Raw genomic sequence first — 12,130 nt, forward strand, 5'->3', positions numbered from 1 at the left:
AAACAAAGAAGATACTGTCTGCAGACAATCCCTTTTGAGTTTTATCTTGATTCCACTGCATGCTGGGAGAGGGGATTTGAAGCTTTTACCAAGGCTTTGTGGTTACCCAGGCAGTACAGATCGATAAAGCTTGTTGATACACACCTCGTTATCCTGACTCTGACTCAAGAAGCTCCTATTTACCCAGGTCATCAGAGAATACCTTTAAGTAGGTCAGTTTGGAGGTGAGAGGGGGCACCAACCCACCCTCCCTGCTTAGTATTCAAAATTTGCAGTGAACTTCCCATCTATCATGGGGTGGTGAGTGTTAATTACACGGGTGATGAGAAGCCAGAGCGGGTGAAGGCAGCATCAATTTTGCCCTTCTGGTACTTGCCAGAATATTCATGCAGAGGTTTTTTTCTTCTTCCCACAGCTGTTCAAGCGTGTAATGATGAGAGCTTTTTTTTTGTTCTGGAAGTTCAGACTTCTCCTACCATGAGAGCCTCCGGCTCTGATGTGATGCTTCCAGAACCGCACTCCTCTTGTGGCTTGGGCAGTGGACTCGGGGGAAGGAGTATCTCGCTGTTGCAGAATACAGAGAGCATTTGCAAGTCATCCGTGTTTCTCCCAGTCTCCTTTCAGCACTTGAAGACGTTAGCAGGCAGAGCTTTTATGGAGGGTGTAACAGACCGGTGTTGAAAAGATAGCTGCAATCTTGTAAGCACAAGCAGTGATGAAAGGAAATCAGGGTCAAGGATCAGAGACTTTGTATAGGGTAGATGGATCAGACATGCAGTGTATCAAATTGATGAGATAGCTCTCACCTAGATATTTACAATATCAAGGTCCCCGATGAAAGAGCAGAACAAAAGAAGTTTTCTTTCAGATTCACTTGCGGTGTGGTCAGCCGTGTCAATACACCACAATTACTACCACGGGCAGAGGACCAAACTCCTCCTCCCATCGCCACACAATCTGATCCAGGGAGAGATTTGGACAAAGTGCTGAATAACAGCTTTCTTACTGATGCTGCATGATTAAAACTGAATCTGGGCTCTGGTACTGGAGCTAGTCCAAAATACCACCTCAGTAAATGTCTACAGGAGCCTGCCAATTCGTTGCAAAAGGGGAGTGCTTCCTCCCTGGCCCGGTGCCTTCTACGGCCACCTCACAGCTCCCCAGCGAGGGACTGCTTGGGCCTCCTGGACGCGTGGACCACGAGCAGATGGACTGCCTGCAAGTCCATCTGCTGGTTGCACTAATGCCTGGGCCTGTCAGCTGACATTTTCTAGCTAGATGGTTACCAGCATAATGATAGTTCCTCATCAGGAAAGCATTAAACCCTCATTGTTTCATCTTCACACAATAGTTTTTTGTTTGTTTGTTTGTTTTTAAATAAATACCAAAAAATCCTCGCAAATACACATGATCTTTTTCTGTGCAGTTCTAAGAAATATTAAATCCAAGAAGTGCTGAATGAGGTTCTAGCTTGTCTCAGACTCAGCTAGGCATCAGAATGCAGTTTTGTGTCTCAATAACTTCCTGATGAAATATTATCTCTAGTCCATGCTCTAACACAGGCCAGCCTGGGCCTGCCAGCAGTGGAAATACTGTAATTCTGGGAAGCTGAGAGTTTCTTACTCCCCTCTGATCCCACTTAAGCGTCAGTATTAAAGAACAAATAAAAAAATACAGGATAAAGGAGAAGAGCTGCTGAATATGAGGTGATCAGCTGCTTTAACGATGAAGGCCTTGGGCCTACGGAGGGATCAATTATGGTTCCAACCATGTTTAAGTAAAATCCTGCAACCCATTTTTGTTTGGAGCCACTGAATGACAGGTTAAAAGGAACCACTGGAGGTCTCTGGTCCAGCTTTCTGCTCTGAGTAAGCCCAACTGCAAGGTTACATACAACTTAATGGTTTTAATCAATCTTGATGTCTACCAGCATGTTTCTGTTCCCAGGAACAACAACAAAAAAAGGCATTTGTTTTCAACCAGCCTTCCCACAGTGTCTACACAATGTCTGCAGGTTTGTGGAATGCAAGAATTACACCAAGCGACAATGAAATGTTTCCCTTCTGAATCCACGCTGTCATATTTTTGCAGTTGTTATGAATGTATCATCAGATACACCATATCTCTGCAAATATTAATTGGCAGTGATGGGCAATGGAATTGTTTTCATCAATAGCAGATGAGGCAGAAATCTGCCCTGCAGGCCCTGTGGTATATCTGAAAATCATGCTGATACCTTGAGTTTTGCTGTCAGACTGAAGTGGTTAATATAGCCTGGTGACCTCTACCAGCAGTTTCACTTTTTTTTCTTCAGAGATAATCAAGGGGTATTGTCTCTGGAAAAGTGTCTGTTCTCACCTCTAACTCCCTCTTCTTTTTTTCTCTGCTGCTTTCTTGTATGTCCTGAATCCCTGCCTGAGCGAAGGGTATAAGTTATTGCAGGTAGTCCCTGGCCTAAGACTTAATTCCTATGTTGGGAACAGGTTTGCCTCAGGATATGTGAGCAAGTGATTAATTTAAATCACATGCAGAGATGAAAGAGCATTTATCTGACAGCAAATGTATCATCTTCCTTTGGCAAGGTGCCCTTCTGCTGGGGCTGAGGCATGAATCATTGCCACACATACCCAAGGAACTGCTTTCATTTTGGGCTTCTCAGGGTCACCCACTGCAGCCAGTTCTCTCTCCCCTCTGAGTGTATCTTCATCTCTACAGCTTTGTCTGTGCCAGGGATCAGGCAGGTTTTCCAAAACCGTTAGTCAGAAACCACACTTGTTCCAAGTCACGCCTCTTCTTTTGCCTTATGGTCTGCTCCAGAGATCTGCAGGTGCGCAGACGCTGGAAAATACTTGTTGAAAGTAAAGTGGTTTTGTTTTATTTTTAAACAAAAAATAGAGTACGAACCTTGAGTTTTAGTCAGAATGCATTTCCAACTAAGCGTTTCCAGCTGGTTCTAGTAATTACCTTTAAGGGGTTTGTCAGTTTGATTACATGTAGCTAAAGGGAAACCTACACCAGTTCACATTAACGCCCTTTCTCTCTTCTTTTCTTTCACTTTTATTACTCACTGGAAAGTCACTAATAATGTCAAATTCATGGCTAAGAACATTTTTATGGCTTTTATTATTGTAGCATTCTTCTGATCCAAGAGATTGAGTTGAGATAACCGGGAGCTGCACCCTGCCCTTCACCCCTTGGCACACGTAAGCCTGGTAATTCCACCGGGACACAATGGGCCTGGGGAAGGCGAATCCTAGCCTTTAGCCATCTTCTGTTCCTGTCCTAAGAAGAAACCTGGGAAAGAAATTAATGATTAAATTGTTACTTAAGGTATCGGCCAGGAAGAGAGGTAAGTCGCTCGCACCGTGATATGGCCAGCTAAGATCTGTGCCTGCCTGGTCACCACAACCCTCCTGGGAGCCCATGGGGAGAAATGAGCACTTGCACAGGCATCTCCTCCTTCTACCCAGTCTGAATTTGGACCACCCATTCTCTGGAAATGCTTTCTTTCTATCCACCAGTGATGTAGCTTAAGTCATTTAAAGTAGCTGCCTGACTTTTAAAAGGCTGAAGTGAGGTGCAGTGAATCGCAGCCTCACCCACCAGGTTGCTGAGAACAGTCGAGTGTTTGGTTCTTCGGTCAGCCCGGAGGAAGCTCTCGCCAGTTATCATCTTCAGAACACCCAAAATTTCAGTTTTGCTGCTTAATTTCTAGCTGGAATGAGATAAGCATCGACAACAATCTGGTAGATCAAAGAATATGTTGAGTTTAATCTGAAATGAAACAGTTCAGGTTGGAGGTTTCTGTACCCATTTAAACTTTTTGAAAAGTTAAATTTAGGTCAATATCAAAGTAAAACATCATTTCAGCACGCCAAGGCAAAGTATTCATTTTGCCAGTGTAAAAACCGTTTTATCATTTTTATGTATTATTTGCTCTTTTTTTCCCCCCTCTCTCTCCCTCTTGCTTGAAAACATTTGTCAAAATTTATTCTGATTCATAAATAATTATTTTTAACCTGGCCAGAGAATGGAAAGAGGAGAACTGAATCTCCCCACCTACAGCCTGACAACCTGTTCGGAGTAAGGAATTTCAGATGCACAGACTTTCAAAGCACACAGACTGTGCTTTGAAACCAAAGTAGTTCAGATAAAGGATTACTTGGAATATTTCTTTCCCTTTTTCCCTTCTGCAGGGGTGTATAGGTCTGGACACAGCTATAAGTGAAAAGTGATGGCCGGGTAGTGACAGAGGATTCCTACTTATCTGCTTATTTACTTACGTAGTTTAAAAAAGCAGTGGGTAATGATTTCCCCACCTTGCACATCCCTCACCTCAGTGATAAATGAAACAGAACATTGCCTACTTTCTATTAGAAATTAATTCTGATGTATGAATGTGCCAATGCTTATAATTAGCACAGTAACGTATAGGCCCTGCTCTTCATGACTAATTTTTCATCTCTATTATTATTCGCTTGTTGGTGACAGTGACTGTTTTCCACCTCATAAAGTGACAAGACTCACATGTCAGCACTGCCTAACGCATGAAAGGTGGTTCACATTAAAAGGTCGTTCGCATTAAAAAGAACCACAAAACCCAGATGCGCTGTAAACAAAGTGGAAGGGAGCACAGTCTGAGTGGGGCAGTCACCTACAAAGTCTTCCCTATATCAGATTCACTGTCAGCACAGCCCCCAAACCAACCCGCAGGAGCCCGTGAAGGCAGGACAAACACGCCTGTCAGGCCCAGGTACCAGGGACATCCTTCTCCACCAGGCATCAGCATTTCAGAACAACACGGTTGTCATTTTTGTGTCCAAATGAATGGCCGGATTTTCAAAGGGCTCGAAGGAGATGTGATGGCTGCTAAGCAGAGACAGCTAGCAAAGTTTCATGCAAAAGCTCTGACTACACAGGCAGTCCCATCAGGATGGAAAATTATGCAGAATTGTGTTGATATCATCACTGTATTACCTTAGAGGAAAATTCTGGAAATATTGATATATCCCTTTTTAAGGCTGCTTTTATTGTAACAGAATATTTTGATTCTGCAGTTTTAAATGGCTTTTCACTTTGTAGTTTTATTTTTAATCTCTAAATTGACCTTAAAATTAAGTACATTTATTCACAGATTTTTGTTTTCAGGTTAAAAAGTCATGACACGGATCGATCTCCATCAGAAAAATAGATCTTTCATTCAGGCTGGGCTAAAGTTTTCATTTGGATCAGACATCATGAGCAGAGGATTAAGCTTTGAGAGAAAGGACCCCTTAGCATCACAGTTTCAGCCCCAAATTCCTCTTTTCCTAGAAGGAAAGCAAATTGTTAGTGGCTTCCATAATTAGAGGTTTTCACGGCTTGAGGGGTAACCTTCAAACCCTTCCTAGAGCACCACTTTCAGCTTTTTCTTTGCTTCCCACAGAATTGTTCGTGTTGCTCCCACCCCCTCCATACAAGTGCCATTTGCTGCAGTCCCGTTTATTCCCGATGGCAAACCAGTCCCAGTGGCACGGTGCTTTCCCTTCACCTGCCCCTAAAAACGGGGTGTCCCAGAGCACTCCAGTTTGCTCAGGCATATCGAGTGGACTGCAAATCACCGGTGTTAAGCGTTGCTTGGCCTCCCCGAATCCTCTGTCACTGCTCCAAAGACGCCACCAGCAGCCACAGAGGAACGGGTTCACTGCAGACGGCCACCTCCCATTTCGAACACTGGTGCAGGCACCCCCAGCGTGCTCCCCTGTGGTGCCAACCAGCTGCAACGCCATGAATCTCACTTGACTATTATTGCTCTCCCGGGGCTGAATTCGACACTTCCACATCTTATTAACAGATGAGCTTTAAAGAGTAGCGTCTCCCAGTCATTGTCCCATCTTCTAGGATTCACTCTTCGGGCTGTGCAGCGAGGTAGGTGGTAGCCGTCCTGTGGTAAATGCAGTAATATGCATTCTACATGACCCAGGGGGCCAGGCAATGATATTACCCAGCACGGTAATATTTCGTTCGATCAGATACAGGCACCAGAAAGGACTGTGTTTGAAAATGAAGGGAAAAATTTTATTAGTTAGAAATTGGTTTCAAAAACAGAGCCTCCACTCAATTGTATTTCTTTCTCTCTTGGCCAAACTCTAAAATGTTGAGAGTTGACCCCTTGACTAGTGTAAATTGTGAAAGTTAATGTGGCCATGATGCTTTATGATGAAGTTCTGGCTTGTATTAGTTGCATGCCAGTGTAAGTCCTCTGAGTGCCAGGAAATTATTCCAGCCTATAATTGAGATCTGTATCTGGCCCCTGAAGAGTAGCTGCAGTCTATAGCATGCAGCTAATGGTTTTATTAAGAACTTTTCAGTGTTCCTGCTACTTTATAGGAACATTTTTTTGCAATAGATGGGTAAGCATTTTATCACTACGAGAAGGGAAAAATACTCCCTAAACTTTTCTGGATGCTAGCACACCTTGGTAAAATGGCATCAACTCTGTGCTGAGGAGCAGCAGGATGCGCTGATGGGTAGACCCAAGCTCAGGTCCCTGTGGGCTTTGCCATACATGAAGATCTATCCTAGGGTGGTCCTGCCTGGAGTACCAGCACCCTTTCCACAAAATTGGCATTTTCTTCTTATCCACAAATGTTTTTACCAATAATGTTGAAGTTCTGCATGGTCTTACATATGCTTGGGGGGTCTACTCTTTTATTTAAAATCCTGTCTTCTTTTGTTATTGTATTTGGCGTTCTGACTAAACACACAGGTTCTTCTTCCCATTTTGGGGTTTCAGTTGCAGCACAACAAACTGGCCCCGCTCAGTAACAGTTTTTAGCGACAGCAAGATATTTCTTACAAAGCCAGTGAGGACTCACAAGTGTCCTTGTTTGTGACTAGCTGGTGGCAGTGAGCCCCAGCTCGTGTTCAGGAGCGGCCAGGCAGCAAAGGCAGAGACACAGGGAGCTCGATCTTGGAGGCTCTGCAGATGGAGGAGGATGGGGCAGCCGTAAGGCTTTCAGCTCGGCCTCCCCTCCTCACCGCTGTCACCCCACCGCCCCTGTTTGAGGTGCAGCAGGCTTGCACGAGCAAATGTGCTCAGAGGAACTTTTTGGTGTCATCAGGTGCAACCGCCACCTGACTAAGGAGCTGACGGTCCCTAAAGCAGATCCAGCGAAGCAGCCAGGGAGCTTGGGCCTCTCTGAGCATACATGAGGAGAAATCAGACATCTTTGTCTGACCTGTCTCTGGTTCTGTGTCGACCTATACAACATGCGAGTGCAATGTGCCACAGAAGAGGCTACGGAAAGCAGCACGCCTGCAGGCATCTAGAAGACCACTGCCCCTGAAGGCCAGAGCAGTCATAAATGCCTCACCTCCCCAAAAAGCGATGCTGCAGCCCGTGTAGCACGTCTGCCTGGCCCTCACCTCCTGCAGGCATCCAGAGAAGAGGCTGAGGTCGGCCTGGTGCTGCTGCAGCCAGCAGCAAGGGGCTCCTGAGCGTGCCCCAGCAGCCGGCCGCGCCGCGCTGATTGCACCGATGCGAGTCTGGGGTGCCTCCGTCAGCAGCGCTGGAGCAGCCCCAGGACTGTGCTGCTCCCTGTTGCTCGGCTGAAAGCGGAGTAATTGGGTCCGTCTGGGTTGACAAAGGCTTGGAACAAGGCCATCGTTAGAGTTCATTAGTAGATTTTTTTTTTTTTTTAAAACTACCTCTAATGTAAACAGCAGTTCCCCAAGACCAATTTAAATCTATTTTTACTTCCATCCCTGAGAATCTGGAAAAGGGTTTTGAAGAAAGCTTCTTTCAAAGTCTCTGGTGACTCGACTAATTAAATCAGGGGCCTCATGTGGAAAAAAATATACAGAGATAGATACACTTTTGTAGCCTCATTTTTTTTTTCTTTCTGCAATGGAAAAAAAAATCTATTTTAGAGCTTTTTTGTTTTGTTTTGTGCTCTACAAATTCATGAGATTCTAGGAAAGCTGCTAAAGCAAATTATTGTCAAGAATAGCTTCTTCCTTTATGAGAAAGTGCTCACTAGACTTGAAACACCACATAATTGAGGATATAGCACATGAAGCTGTGATGACTTTTGTCATCTGTGTACTCAGCCTTCACGTTTCTGGGCATTTAGCAGCCAGCTTATTCCTACTGTTCTGCAACTTTTTACGAAGGACTGGCCAGTACGGTGCACTCTCTTTGATACTTTCATTATTATTTTTTGCCTGAAATATATTCATTTTTGGATTGCAAGCGCATCTGCTTTTCCTCTTTTAAAATGTAAGTGGTTATTTAGCAATAGCATTTTACAGTTTTCTAATGGCTCCTCTCAGAGTGATTTGCAGACATTAATGACTGTGCTCTAACGATGCTCCTGAGAGCAGGCTCCGTCCTCGGTTTTATCAGATTGCAAGACTGAAGCACCGGTGTGTGTGTGACAGTGGGGAACCCACGTCACCCAACCTGCACCCACATCCCAGTCTGGAGCTCAGGGTCGCGGAGTCCATCGGCGGAGAAGCTCTGCGTGATCTGGAAGCTGTCTCTCCACCGACTATCACAACGTGGGCATCTGGGTTTTGTAGTGACCGTTCCTAGCCCTCCACCTCTCTACCCGCTTGGACAGGTATGTGTGTAAGGGACATTGAGGAAAGAAAGACAATTTAATGAAGAGCATGAAGGCAGTGCAGGGCTCCTTCCCTTTGTGCTTTGACATGGCCAGGCCTCTGTGGCCAGATGTTTTCTAGCAGCTCTTCCCTCATTCACCCACTGACATCTGAGCAAGGCCTCGCGTATTTCAGCCAGTCTTCCCTGGGAAGCTGAAAACAAACATGAAAACAAGATCTTCTCTCCCCAGCATTTGCCCCCATTTCCCAGACCAAATCCAGCCTGCAGGAGGCATGGCAAGAGGCAGAACTCAATGTCAGCCCTCTCTGACCGGCCCCATGCTGACGTCTGCCATGTCGGCGGGCAGACGGGCATCCAGCATGGCCCCGGGGGACTTGAAGCTGAGCTCCTGATGAAACTCATTGACATCTGCTGAAGTTCAGCCCGTGCCAGGGGCCTCAGAAGAGGCTCTCCATCAGGAACAAGATACCTTCATTTGGAGGAAGGGTGTCAGCATCCTTTCCTGAATTATAAACTTCTCTGGAGTAATAGAAGTTATTGTTCCTGCAAATAGAATCGCAGCCCCTTCTGAAACTTCCTATTGAACAGGGTATCAATGGATGAACAACAGAGGGAAGTGACCTGCTGAACTTTTCAATTTGATTCACCATTTGTGAAGTCAACACAGAAAAAATACTGCCTGCACAAAGCTTTTATTCTCCCAGCATGCAAAGGATTATCCATAATTAAATCTGTACAACTGAGTGTGCTTGGATGAGTTGCACCTGAAGCATGTTCAGTCCTGTTACAGTCTTGACTGCTGTTTTGTCTGCCAGTTTGCTTCACGGAGAGCAGTATCAAAGAAGTATCTGAAATAGGATACCTGTGAAAAATAAAATTACTTGCAAGTGTTTTGTAGTTTTTTTTACATTACAATTCCACCTTTCATTGAGTAAATGTTTTTTAAAAAATGTTCCCTTATCCTTTCTGCTTAGAAGGGATAATAAAATTGAACAGAACGTGGTTGTGAATTTTAAGTCCTCCCAAATACAGAAAATCTTCAAGACCTAGACAGTGAAGTGACCAAGAATAAAGCTAGACACCATTTCCAAGCACGGGTCTAAATTTTGAGCTCATCCTGAAGTCATCCAACTCATCCACTGGAGAGGTTCTGGGGACACAAAGTTGGGCCTTTTCGGCACGACATTTTTGCAGGAGGTTCTTAGTGCAGGAGTTCCTAAATTGTCATATACGAACCGCTCATGATACAGATGTCACTACAAAGGGGCGCTGGGCTTAGCACTGTGCAGGGAGCTCCTAGGCTAGCTAGTCAAAGTGAAGCCGCTCTTCTGATCCTGGGGCTTTCAGTCGAGCAGATGGAGGCTTGATAGGTTCAGTGACATAGTCTGAACTGCTGCAGCAGTGATCCTAATTAGCTACAGGAACAACGTACACACACAGGCTGGTACAAGATTCTCCATCACTGAAAAAAACTTCGGATGAACAATGTCTGAAAAAGGACTTATTTCAGGGAATTTCTCTGTCCAGAAGGTTGGATTGGCTTGTCATTGTGGCTGCTCCAGATTTATTATCTGTAAGTCTTTATAAGATAGATTTAGCATGTTCGTCTTGGTCTCCATTCAGTCTTATTATAAAATTGACTTTATCTTCACCATTATTCTCATTATAAAATTGGCTTCCAAACTGGAATCTTCTGATAGAAGACTTTGCTAAATAGTTGCCAGAAATTGATTATACAATGATATGATCTGAACAGATATATAATGTATATACATTAATATGGATATATTGTGACCTATATACTGTTCATCACAGAAAAAAAAATACAAAACCATTTTTTTTTCTCTTACAAATCACTCTGTGGTTAAATGCCCTACCTTCCCCCCTTTTATAGAATTACCATATACATGATAATTTCAGTTAAATACATGCTCCCAGTTGGTGCTCACAGGATGCTCAGAGCCAAACATGTACAAACCCTGAACTGGTCATTAACACCTGTCTAATTACTTGGAGAGACACACTGGGAAGGTATTGCTTGTAACTGCTGTGCATGTGGAGCATCTCCTTTCCCACTACCCTGTCTCTCTCCTTCCTTGACCATGCTTGAGCCTGCACTGCCAACCTTCTTTCAGCAGCCACCTTGTAAAATTACACAAACAAGAGGAGGAGAGAAAATAAGTAAGAACCAATTTCAGGTCGTAATATAGCCTGCTTCCTCTGTGCTTCAGATCCGAAGTAAGCCCAGTTCATCTAGTCACTGTATTAACAGCATTACCTGGGGAAGATCACAATCTCTTTTACGTTTGCCGTGGAAAAAATTGACAAAATATTCCCTTGTTCACAGGCTTCTTCAGTTATTTGGAGAGATTCAAGGGAATCACAAAAAGTACATACTTGCTTTTTATCTCTCGCCCTTTTCCCAGCCTCCACCTTGATTCATCTTGTTATAAACTTTAGCGATTTAACACAGTGTGTTGTCTCCCAGTGAGCAAACGGAAAAGTGACAAGAGACAAGGTCGTGCTGCCCTTTGCTCTTCCTGATACACAGGCTATTTCATGTGTCTAAAGCTCTGGCTATAACAGGACTGGAGAAATATCAAAAGATATTAAACTTAAGAAAACAAGTCACCAGGAGACTGTAACCTTCATTAAGTGGGAAAGCAAAAAGATTCTTATTCTTGGCTTTCCTGGATGCTGTGCACTTCTCTGAACCCACAAGGCTGTTTTAATGTTCTATTTTATTTCACCCACTCTTGTTTGAAACGTTATAGTTTCAGAATTGAAAGCAATTTTCATGAATTGATAGGTGAGAGATGCTGGAAGGTGTGTGCGTGTATGCGTGTGCCAGCCAAGAAGGCCCTCAGTTGTCCCAGCAGGGGGACAATAAATATGACCATAAATGCCAATAAAAACAAAATGCTGAGTTTTTGCTGAAGATTGATTACAGAGAACACCTCTGTGAAGACAGTGATTATTGGTCCCTCCTGGATATTTTATGCAATTGTACAAGCACATCGGGGCAACACTTTGATTTGTACTTTTGGTGCATTTGAAAGATAGCAGCAATAAATAAATAAATAAAGGCACCTTCATAGTATTTGCTTTGTCCACAGTAAATGCAGACCTGGAAAGAAAATCTACATTTTTTTTTTCTTTTATTGCTGCCATTTCAAATACCTAGTAGATTTGAATGGGGATATATATATATATATATAGGCTTGTATATATATAGTGATATGCTTTACTCTGCCAAAGGTTTCAAAGGTAAATAAACACGTTTTATTGGTTGCTTTTACATGTAGATGTAGTATTTAATAGATATATTAAACAGTGATACAGCTGTCAGATATTCTAAGGAAATATTGTGCATCTCACAGCTCAGACTTACAATGTCATAACAAATCTATATTTTACTAATGGAAACAAGGCTTTCTCACATAAAGTGCTCAGAGCATTTGAAGCACATTTTCTACCACACTCATTTCTCCCACACTCTCCCAGATGTTTTGAAATTACACCCAA

Source organism: Anser cygnoides, chromosome 24, assembly GCF_040182565.1.
Source record: "Anser cygnoides isolate HZ-2024a breed goose chromosome 24, Taihu_goose_T2T_genome, whole genome shotgun sequence".
In the NCBI taxonomy this organism is placed as follows: Eukaryota; Metazoa; Chordata; class Aves; order Anseriformes; family Anatidae; genus Anser; species Anser cygnoides.